Genomic DNA, 11,988 nt, shown 5'->3' on the forward strand with positions numbered 1-11,988 from the left:
CATTGGGATCCATCCTTGAAAGAGCCAGCCCATCAGCTCCAGGCTTTGCGAGTATCCCGGCACTGAGCCTGAGCAGGGAGCACTGATGGCAATTCCCATCCCTGATCCCAGGCATGAGGGTCCGTGGGTCTATCCTTGGCCCCACAGCCATGTTGGGATCCGGAAATTCAGGATCAGGATCCGGCTTTACACCCAGGTGTGGGATTTAACCCCAGGAGAGATGGAGGATCTACACTGGCATGAGTTCAGTATCTGAAGAGCATCTGCTCCTGTGGGCATTCCCTGTCTCCCTCTGGGATTTGTTGGGTGCTCTCTGGGACATTTTCTCAGCGAGGATTCCCAAGGACAGCTCTGCTGTCCCTTCCAGGGAACACCCCAGTGACCTGGATGTGTTACATACTCCTGGGAGCCAAATATTTGTGGAATGACTGGAGACCTCAGGTTTGGGCTCCAAATCCCTCCAAAAGCCACTGGCAGCTCTGAAAATTCCAATGTCCATCAGAGCAGATCCCTTGGAATCCAATGGTCACCCTCTGGAATAGGAGGAAACCCACAGGATGCCCAGCAGGGCCTGCCTTGATCCCTCATTGGGATTTTCCTCATCCTCCTGCTCAGGAGGCTGTGTCCATCTGGTATCCTCCGGAGGAGCTTTTGGGACACTGTTGAGGGTGACCTTGAGCACAGAGTTTCTCCCAAAATCCAAGGAGGACTTGCTGGGGTGACCCTTGGAGGGAGAGGAGAGGAGAGAAGAGTTCCTCCATGGGAAAGATCTCTGGGAGAGCATCTTGGCCCTCCTGGAGATCCTCGGGGAGATGGAAATGGCCTCAGGGAAGTGGAAATTGCCTCAGGGAGATGGGAATGATCTCGAGAAGACAGGAATGGCTTTGGGGAAGCAGGAATGGCCTCAGGGTGATGAGAGTGGCCTCAGGGAGATGGGAATGGCCTCAGGGTGATGAGAGTGGCCTCAGGGAAGTAGAAATCGCCTCAGGGAAGTGGAAATTGCCTCACGGAGATGGGAATGGCCTTGGGGAGACAGGAGTGGTCTCGAGGAGGCAGGAATGGCCTCAGGGAAGTGGAAATTGCCTCAGGGAGATGGGAATGGTCTCGAGAAGACAGGAATGGCTTCGGGGAAGCAGGAATGGCCTCAGGGAAGTGGGAACGGCCTCAGTGTGATGAGAATGGCCTCAGGGAGATGGGAATGGCCTCAGGGAAGTGGAAATGGCCTCACAGAGATGGGAATGGCCTTGGGGAGACAGGAGTGGTCTCGAGGAGACAGGAATGGCCTCAGGGAAGCAGGAATGGCCTCAGGAAGTGGAAATTGCCTCAGGGAGATGGGAATGGCCTCAGGGAGATGGGAATGGCCTCAGGGAAGCGGGAATGGCCTCGGGGAAGCAGGAATGGCCTCAGGGAAGCAGGAATGGCCTCGGAGAAGCGAGAATGGCCTCAGGAAGTGGACACTCAACTCAGGCCAACATCGACACCCCATCTCCCACGCCAAGGCCGGAAGGACACAAGAGGAGGAATAAAATTCCCACTCACCCTGGGAATCAACCCCAACTCCAGCCCCACGGGCAGCATCAGGAACTGGGATAAGTTGGATGCATCCCGGCGGAGCAGAGCTTCCCAAATCCGCGCCGATCCGCCTCTGCCGAGGCCTCCGGCCGGCCGGACCCTGGGGATGAATCTTCTTTCAGAGCGAATTCTTTGCCGTGTCACCCGATCGCCTCGATCCCTAGAGCTCCAGCAGGAGAGAAAGGACCTTTCCTGCCCAGGTGAGGGGGACAGGCCGGGGGGCAGGGAGCTCCGTGCTAATCACCCCGGGCTGTTAATGAACGCAAATGAGCTGTGGGAAAGGAGGAGCAGGAACCTCCTCATTCCCAAATGGCAACAACTTCCTGCCCGGCTCCCAGTCCCTGGGAATGGCAGGGTGAGGGATTAATGCTGGATATTCCTCAGATGGAATGGTTGAGGCTCGGGGTGGGATTTATTGGGGCAAGGGATGCTTGAAGGGGCAACTCCTCCTGGTTATCCCCCACCGGAACCCCGCTTATTCCTTAAAATCCGAATTTCCCTTCCCATCCTCAATCCCGGATATTCCATGCAGAAAAATGGGGAAATGGAACCTGAGAATGCAGGAAATGCAGGTAAATGAGAATGCAGGAAATGCAGGAAAATGGGGTTTGCCTCCTAGGAAATTCCTGATTTCCTTTCCCATCATCAATCCTGGAAATTCCATGCAGGAAAAAGGGGAAATGGAAAATGAGAATGCAGGAAATGCAGGAGAAGGGGGATATGGAAAATGGGAAAATGGGAATGCAGGAAATGCAGTAAATTGAGAATGCAAGAAATGCGGGGAAATGGGGTTTTCCTACTAGAAAAACTCCTGATTTCCCTTTCTGTCCTCAATCCGGGATATTCCATGTAGGAAAATGGGGTTTGCCTCCTAGCAAATTCCTGATTTCCCTTCCCATCACCAATCCAGGATATTTCATGCAGGATAATGGGGTTTGCCTTCTAGAAGTCCTGGGGGAAAAAAAAAATTGATTCCTGAAATTCGGAATTGATTAAAAAAATTGAATCCTGAAAAAAAAAGAATCTATTTCCCTTCCCTTCACCAATCTGGGATATTCCATGCAGGAAAATAGGGTTTGCCTCCTAGAAATCCTGAAAACTGCTCAAACCAGATATAAATTTATTTCCCTGATTTTTTACTGGGAGCATGGATTGATTTTGATTTTAAGGCCATTTTTCCTTAAAAGAAAGGAAGCTCCCGTAGGTTTTCCTAAAAAGAAAGTTTCTGTGCATTTTCCTAAAAAGAAAGGAAGTTTCTGTGAGTCCCTACAAAGAGAGGAAGTTTCAGTAACTTTTCCCTAAAGGAAAACTGAACTCTGCAGGAGGAATAGGAAAACTGGTAGTCGGTGATCCTAAGGATGAGCTGGAGGAACTCATCCCGTGTGTTTCCACTCTGAGCCAGCATCACCCAGGAGTGATATCCCAAATTATTCCATGGATTTCCGTGGGGTTCTTGTGTTTCCTTGGAACCACAAGGCTCCATGAGGAGTTTGGAATGCTCAGAGTGGTTCTGTTGGAAAAGGGATTTTGGGAAAGAATGAAGCCCTGGTGCTTTCAGCTTCATTGCCCATCCGTAAGGGAAGTGGAGAACTTCCCAAAACTTCCCAAAAACAAGGAAAAAAAAGGCTCTAAAACCCACTGCTTTCTCCCTCTTCTCCAATCACTTCCTCTCTCCCAAACTTCCCTCTCATTTTTTGGGCACAGAGAAGAAAATCCCTTCTCGCTTTGATAAAAAATCCCACATATTCCACGTGGAACACAGAAAAAATTATTTCCATGGAACATGGAGAAAATCCCACATATTCCCATCCCTTCCTGATCCCGCTTTTCTGGGCCACCTCTTGTCCTCAGGGTGACATCCTTGCTCCTCATCCCAGAGGTTTTTCCCTGGTTTTTTGGCTTGTGGGATGGAGGTGCTGAAGGCTTAGGGGCCTTGAAATTTCAGCTGTTTGAGCCAAAAAAGAGGAATTTTCAAATGATCCTGAAGGGAAAAATAGGATTTTGGGAGACCTCGAGGAAAGCAGGAGCTCCAAGCCTTTTTCTTTGGCAGTGAATCCCACGTGGAATTTCTCCTGGATGTGGTTGGCATTTGGGGTTTGGTTTGGTTCCTTTCTTTCCTTTGTCTCCCTGCTTTTCCCTGTTTTCCCAATGGGTTCCACCAGATGAAGGGCTGGGATTCAGGGATGAGAGCCTTGGGTTTAAAAGCTCTTTTTCCAAGGATTTTGGGTGAGCTGGGAAGAGAGGTGGAAAGGAGCAGGTGGGAATCTTCAGGATGGAAATTTGGGATAACTGGGTAAATCCCAGCCTCCTTTCCCAGCATTCCCAGCAAGGAAATCCAAAGATCAAAAATTGGGATATTCCAGCTCTGTGGGTCCTTGGAGTTTCCTCTGCAGCCAGGTTTTGTATTGAAATATTTGGGATATAAATAATGTCCTAACAACATCTCCAAAATCCCATCTTTTAAAAATATATCCATGGATCCCTCACTCCCTCCTTCCCTCCTGGTCCTGAATTCCCTGGAACTTTGGGAATGGAGGGAGAAACTTCCCTGGGATTCCTTTTCCTTCCAGAGCGGGAAAAGCCAGGTGGGTAGGGAAAAGGGCTGGGATTTGGGAGGATGGCTTTGCTGGTAGCAGATTTTGAAAAAAAAAAGAATTTTTGATGGAAAACCAGGATAAATCTCAGGTGGGTTGGGATTTAAAGGATTTTTTTTTAGGGAATGTTTGGCAGGGAAAGGGAGATAAAATAGGAGATGATGTGAAATAAAGAAAGAAAATGAAAAATGGGGATACTTGGGAAAACAATCTCCTCTTCTTGAGGAGAATTCCAAACTAAGGGAAAGTTTCTTTAAGGAAAAACTCTGGATACCTGGGATTATTCCCAGGAAATATTCCCAGTTCCATCCTCACTCACCTGATGTGGAAATGAGGGGAAAATCCTGCAAAATTCTCCTAATTGGGGAAAAAAAAAAGGGAACGGAAGCCCCAAACTTTCTCTGTGCAACACCCATAGAGATTTCTGTTGGGAATTTGGGATTTGGATCGTTGCCCTAGGATTGGGTTTGAAGGGATTGAAGAATTTTGGGGAGGAAAGGGGATGCAGGATGGGGATGGGATGACATAATGCTGGAAAAGGCACTGGGAATGGGGATGGATTGGGTTGGGATAATGCTGAGGGTTTTCCTGGAACATCTTTCCAAGGATCCGTCCAGAGTTTGGGGTCAGAGCGGCCCTGGATAAAAAAAAATGGAGTTTTGAGGTTCTTATTGGGATTTTCTTGGGGTTTTATTGGGATTTTCTTGGGGTTTTTTTGGATTTTCTTGGGGTTTTTTTGGATTTTCTTGGGGTTTTTTTGGATTTTCTTGGGGTTTTGTTGGGATTTTCTTGGGGTTTTATTGGGTCCATCTGGAGTTTGGGGTTGGAGCAACCCCAGCTTGGCCATTTCTGATAAAAAATGGAGTTTTGGGAGGTTTTTTGGGACTTTCTTGGGGTTTTATTTGGTCCATCTGGAGTTTGGGGTTGGAGCAGAATTTCCGATAAAAAATTGAGTTTTGGGGGTTTTATTGGGATTTTCTTGGGGGTTTTATTGGGGATTTTCTTGGGTTTTTTGGGGGGGATTTTATTGGGATTTTCTTGGGGTTTTCTGGGATTTTCTTGGGGTTTTTATTGGGGATTTTCTTGGGGTTCTTTTGGACTTTCGTGGGGTTTTATTGCGATTTTCTCAGGGTTTTCCAGGGATTTTCTCGGGGTTTTCCCGGGATTCCGGCCGGGGCTCCGGCGGCGCCTGGATCCGGCCCAAGGCTCGTCCCCGTTCCTCGGGAAAAAGGCGGATGCACAAAAAGGGGGAATATCAAAATGATCTCGTTTCTGTCTCTCCTCGGTCTCCTCCGGAACAAAGGACAGATGGGAACAAGAAAGGAAGGAAAAAAAACATCACCTGTGTTCCCATCCAGTCCTGGAGCGATCCGCTCATTATCTCGGAGCTTCACATTTCCAAAGGGGCTTCATTTTCCTTTGAAACACTGGCATTTTGTTAAAAAAAAAAAACCAGAAAAAAACAGGAAAAAACCACAATTTAAAGCATTTCAAACTTCCTCCCCCTCAATCCGGCGAGATCTTCCCCGTGGTTTTCCAACATTTTCCCGGTTGAACACCTGGGAAAAGCGAGTGGGAAGGAAATCCAAGGAAAAGAGGAATAAAGGGTGGCTTTTCCCGATCTGCGTGCGACAAAAGCCTTTGGTTTGCTGTCATTCTTTTCATTTCCTTGCTGGCTCCCCCAATTGTCAAAGCCCTCAAGAAAATGCACTTTAGCTCTTTGTCCCCAAATGTAATTCGATAAACTCCGGGCAGAAAACATTCGGGTTTCGGAGGCTTTTCAGAAAAAAAAAAGGGAAAAAAGAGGGGGGGAAGAAGGGGAAAAAGGAGGGATAAGGGGGAAAAAAAGGGGGAAAATAGAGGGGAGAAAATTTCCCAAATGAGAGGAAAGAGGGGGGGAAAGAGGAAAAATTGGGGCAGAAAATGAGGGGGAAGAGAAGAAAAAAGAAGAAGGAAATGAGAAAATGATGAAGGGAAAAGGAGGTAAAGGAGAAAAAGAGGATGGGAAAGAAGGGAGAAATGAGGGGGGAAAAGAAGAAATAGGGAAAATAAGGAAAGGAGAAGGAGATGGAGGAGGAAAGGAAGAAGGGAAAGTAGGGAGAAAATGAGGGGGAGAAGAGGGAAAATAATAAAAAACAAAAGAAGGAAAAGGAAGATAAAGGGGAAAAAGAAGGAGGAAAAGAAGGGAGAAAATGAGGGGGAAAAGAAGAAGAAAAAGGGAAAATAATTTAAAAGAAAGAAGGTAAAGAATAAAAGTAAGGAAAAGAGGGAGAAAATGGGGGGAAATGAAAGGGGAAATAATTTAAAAGAAAAGAAGATAAAAAAGAAGGAGAAGGAAAAAAGAAGGAAAAGAAGGGGGAAAAGAGGGAAAAAATAGGAAAAGGAGGAAAAACCCCAGGAGGGTGTCAGAACCCCCATTGAAGAATCCCTTGGAGCATTCGGAATAAAAAAACCCGGGATTTTGGGAACGAGGTGATGGAGCAGAGGGAAGCCTGACATTGCCACCATCATCCCTAAATCCTCAGGAATCCTCATTTTCCAGCGGCACTTTCCCCCCTGTGGGCGGAGACCACCGGAGCTCCCACGCTATAAAACCACTCCGGCTTTTCCCGGGAATCGGGAACCGCCGGCGCCAAACTTGGACTTGGACCTTGGGTGAGTGGAGAAAACAATCGGATTTTTTTTCCGGATGAGGGAAAATCCCAAATCGGGATTTTTTCTGGATTTCGGGAGCTGCCGTTGCGGAAATCGCGGAATATCCGCGCTGCTTTTTCCCGTGGGATTCCTGCTGCCCAAGGGGTTGTTGTTGTTGTTGTTGTTGTGGTTTGTTCATCCAGAGGGTGGGAAAAGCGGTGATGACAATTCCCAAATTTTTTTTGGGAAGGTGGCCAGGGCTTGAAAAATATTTTGGGAAGGAAAGCCCAAAAAACAAGGAATGGGGAGAATGGTGGAATTCTGAGGCTCCCAGCGGAGTTTGGGGGAGAATAAAAAAGTGAAATTAAGAAAAGGAGGAAAAAATTAATTGGGAAGTTTTGTGGGGAGCAGGAAAATAAATCAGAATTTGGCTGCAAAAAATTCCACTTGGGGATTTGCAAGAATTCCAGTTGAGGGTTTGGATGGAAACATTCCGGATGGGAGTTTGGCTGCAAAAAAATTGGAGTTGTGATTTTGCATGTAAAAAAAAACCCCAAAAAAACCAACTGGGTAAAAGTTTGGATGCAAAAATTCCAGTCGGCAGTTTGGGTGCAAAAATTAAATTTTGGAATTAGTTGGAAAAGTGGAATATTTTGGGATATAAATGCCTGGGACTGTGGAAGTTGTCGCTGCCCAAGGCAGGGGGTTGGAATGGGATATTTAAGGTCAATTCCATTCGGGAATTCCATGATTTTCATGTCAGGATTGAGGTGGATTTCTCCCTTCCCATTATCAAAGTGGTTCAGTTCCAAAGGGGTCGGAGCTGGGATTGCTCTGGGATGTAAAATTCCATGGATTCTGCCGTCCTGAGCGTCACCTGTGCAGGTGGATGAGGCTGGGAAAGGAGCTTGTGGCGCATTGCAATTATGAAATTAACCGTGAAAGTGTCATCAGGAATATTAATTAACGGAAATAAAACCCACAATCAGACTGAAAAAATGGGATTGACTTTCCTAATGGATCATCAGTAGGGAATCCCAGCTGGAAAATTAAAGATATTGGGATGAATTGGGGTTTTTTTTAATTAATTTTTTTAAATTAAACATGGGATGAGGTAAAAAAAAAACCAAAAAACCAAACATTGGGTGAAGCATGAAAATTGAAAATTCCACCTGTGCATTCCAAGTTCTTCCCAGTTTCCCCTTTGGGAATGTTTTGCCCGGATAAGGAAAAGAGATGTTAAAAAAAAATAAATAAAAAGGGGAGGGATGTGAGGAAAACCAGAGCAGAGAGAGAAAAAAAAAAAACAAACCATCAATGGTGATTTTGGAAGGGATTTTTCCCTTGGGAGTAAAATAAAAAATAAAAAATAAATTAAAAAAAAAAAGGAATTAAAATTAAATATTACCTAGAAGGGCCTCTGGAATTTTCTCAGGGAATCCAATCCATCCGAGGGGGTGCAGCTTCCTCTGCCAGGGAGTGGAAAACAGGGAAAGAAAATTCCCACCGGGAGAATTCAGGTGCAAGAAAGCAACTCCAGCACCTCTTTTGGGATGTTCTGGGAAGGCAGAACCACCCCAAATTCCCTGGGAATTGAGGAAATCCCGGGAATGCTGCTCTGCTGGGAACCTCCGGCACTCTCTGCTGCTCTCTCCAGCTGGAATCGAACGGCACTGGAATTTTCAGGAGCTGCAGGGAGAGCTCTGCCCACTCCGGGCATGGCAAAATCCAGGGAATTTGGGAATTGCGGAGCTGTAGGGCCCAGGTGGAGGGAGAGGCCGCAGGGAGCTTTTCCTACAGACAGGTTGTTCCCTCCTGGCACTGGAATTCCCGGTTTTTCCCAAGGTAGAAACTCAGTATCCCATTTGTGTCGCGAGTTTGGATTCCGGAGGGAAAATCGGGATCAAAACCTTGGGATTTGGGAGCTGCTGGAGCCCCAGATTGGATCTGCAGCATCCCGGGGGAATGAGATCTCAGCCTTCCCATTCCTGACGGGAAATTCCCCTTGGGAATTGTCTCTCTCTGGGTTTTCTCCACCCCATTTGCGATTTCACGGCCCCTTGGCTTTGTTTGTGGGCGATGGTAAAAATTCCCCAGGCTCCAGGAAAAGTTGGGAATGCTGTGGCTGCATCCCACTGATCCTATTTGAGCTCCACCTCTGACCTTGGAAAAATCCTGGATTTACCTCCGGAAGGTGGGAATCTGCCGGGAAAGAAACCCTTAAAAGAAACCCTGAAAACCCTTAAAAATTTTTTAGGCTTTCCCCCCTTTCTCCTTGAATTTCCAGCAGCAGGGAAAGAAATGTGAAACGTTTCCATGAAATTCTTACGGAATTCTGTGCTGGTGGTTCATTCCTGCCCCTTTCCCAATCTCTCAGAGGTGTTTGAAGATTTTGGGATAGGAATTCTGCTGCTTTGGGGCACCCCAGGGATGGATTTTTCCATGGAAAAGGGAGGAGGAGGAAAGGCCTCCTCCTTGGAAATTCCAGAGGGTGTTTTCCACAGGCAGCCACTGGGATCAGGGATCGTTTTGGGAAAGTATTATTTCAGGAAAGCACTTCAGGAAGGCGTGAGGTGCCTGGAGAAGTTTTTTTTTGGGAAAATGCTTCGGGAAGAGCCTTCAGGAAGTTTTGGGAAGGTGTTTTGGGGAGGCACTTTTGGGATGGTGTGAGGTGCAGGTGTGAGGTGCAGGTGTTTCAGGAAGATCCTTTGGGAAAATGATTTGGGAATGGGCTTTGGGAAGGTATTTAGGGAAGCAGTTTCGGGAAGATCCTTTGGGAAGATCCTTTTGGGAGGCACTTCGGGCAAGAATTTCGGGAAGATCCTTTGGGAAGGTGATTTGGGAAGCTCTTTAGGGAAAAGGATTTGGGACAGTGTGAGGTGCTTTGGGAAGAGGCTTTGGGGAGCCAAATTCCCAAATGTTTTGGGAAGATGCTTTGGGAAATGACTCCAAAAAGGTATTTCAGGAAGGTATTTCGGGAAGGTTTTTTGGGTTAATGGGGTTTAGGGAAGGTTTTTTGGGATATTGGGGTTTGGGGAAGGCTTTTTGGGAAAGTGTTTTGGAAGATGTTTACGGGAGGTTTTTTGCCATATTGGAGTTTAGAGAAGGCGTTTAAGGAAGGTTTTATGGGATATTGAGGTTTAGGGAAGGTTTTTTTGGAAGGTGTTTTGGGATATTGGGGTTTAGGGAAAGTTTATTGTGATATTGGGGTTTAGGGAAGGTGTTCTGGAAAGTGTTTAGGGAAGGGTTTTTTTGATATTTGGGTTTAGAGAAGGTGTTTGGGAAGGCATTTAGGGAAGGGTTTTTGGGATATTGGGGTTTAGGGAAAGTTTTTTGGGAAGGTGCTTGGAGAAGGTTTTTGGGATATTGGGATCTAGGGAATGTGTTTAGAGAAGGGTTTTTTGGGAAGGTGTTATGGGAAGGTTTTTTTGGATATTGGCGTTTAGGGAAGGTTTTTTGGGAAGTTTTTTTTTGGATGGGGGAGGCGCTTTGACCAAGTGCTTCAGGAAGAGATTTTGGGAAGCTGCTTCAAGAAGCAGCTTTGGGAAGCTGCTTCAGGACGGAGCTTTGGGAAGGTGTTTTGGGAATGCGCCCGGAGACACCCTGGGGGAGGAGGGGGTGGGATGGGGGCGGGATTGGGGTGGGACAGGGAGGGGACAGGGAGGGGACAGGGAGGGGACAGAGCCACCACCGCCACCTGCCGCCTCCTGCAGTTCCCGCGGCCGCCACCGGGTGGCGCCGTAGGGCAAAGAGTGAGCGGGGCTTTCCGGGGTCTCCAACCCATTCCCGGGATGGGAATTCTCCCCTCGCCCCACAGGGAGATCCCGCACCGGGCTGCGTGACAACGAGGGGTCCCCGTGCTGGTGCTGGGATGGGAATTCCCATGGTTTGGGAGGAATCCGGGCCGGGATACAGCGGGAAAAGGGGGAGCAGGGTGGATATCCAGGGATGCTGGGACTGGGGGATCCCGTTCTGCAGGGAAGGGGCTCCAACCTCATAAAAAAGGGACTAGGGACACCCCCGGCTCCTCAGGAGACTCCGCGATCCCACCGGGAACACACCCGACCCGGCTGGGGAGGCTGGAGGGGGAGAGGGAGAAGGGAGAACTCAAAGAACTTTTGTTTTTCCCGGAATCCGAAGCGAATGCTCGGCCGGAGCGGCTGCGAGCGGGCGGCCCTGGGACCTGCTGCCATCCCGGGGGGGAAATTTGGGAATTCGGGGAGCTTGGAGGCTCCTGAACAACGGGGACACCCCTGGGAAAAGCGGGGTTACCCATCCTGTGCTGGGAGGCAGGAAGACAGGAAAATCCCCTCCCTCAATAAAATAAAATAGAGCGAATCCCCCAAAAAATATCGTGGGGGCACAGAGGAAATCATTGCAAGGTTAATGATCGCTGTTAATTAGGGGAGGGTGGCTAGGATTAATTAAAAGGGGGGAAGTAATTGGGGCGTGAGGGGTTTATTGCAAAGGGCCAAACCCTTGAGGGGTAAATCCTTGCAGGGGAAATTCGGGAATGGGGGAAATCACTCCAAGGAGGAAATTAGGGAAGGGGAATATCAATAGATGGGATGGAATCATTGGGGTGGGGAAGAATCAGTGCTTGGGGTAAATTAATGTCAGGTTTGGGGGTAAATCAGTGCCAGGGGTGGGGGAGAGGGAAATCATCGACAGGGAAATAATTAGGGGATAAATAGGGGAGGGTGAGTGAAAAGGGGAATTAATGGGGGAATTCTTGTGGGGAAGAAATGACTGCCGGGGGGAGGCGTGAAGGGTTAAATATTGGGGGAGGGGTCACTGTGAGGGGGAATTTTAGGGGTTAAACATGGGGGAAATGATTAAGGGCTAAATTTGGGGGGACAGTCATAAGGGGGAGTCAGGATTAAATATTGGGGGGACAATCGCAAGGGGAAAAGGATCAGGGGTTAAGTATGGGGGGGATTTTTGGCAGGACAAAATGATCGAGGCTTAAATATTGGGGGACAATTCCGAGGGGGAAATGATCAAGGATTAAATTTTGGGGGCACCCTCGCATCAGGAAAATAAGGGGGGGAATCACAATGGGGGTCCTCTTATGGGGGAAATAATAATGGATTAAATTTTGGGGGTGTGGCAAAGGGGGAATGTGTAAGGGTTAAATTTGGGGGGGGAATTTTTTCCAGGACAGAATGAAGATTAAATATTGGGGGGA

General features: G+C 47.8%; 1 long non-coding RNA gene across 1 annotated transcript; it reads left to right on the forward strand.

The window, feature by feature from the left end:
• Positions 1-1,464: 1,464 nt before the first annotated feature.
• Positions 1,465-5,974, forward strand: LOC146438562 (uncharacterized). The gene is made up of 2 exons (XR_014852096.1): positions 1,465-1,772; positions 5,307-5,974. It is a non-coding gene; the product is annotated as an uncharacterized LOC146438562 (long non-coding RNA).
• The last annotated feature ends 6,014 nt before the right edge of the window (positions 5,975-11,988 follow it).

The sequence above is a fragment of the Lichenostomus cassidix genome, chromosome 4 (genome assembly GCF_008360975.1).
Source record: "Lichenostomus cassidix isolate B80296 chromosome 4, HeHo_3.0, whole genome shotgun sequence".
NCBI lineage: Eukaryota > Metazoa > Chordata > Aves > Passeriformes > Meliphagidae > Lichenostomus > Lichenostomus cassidix.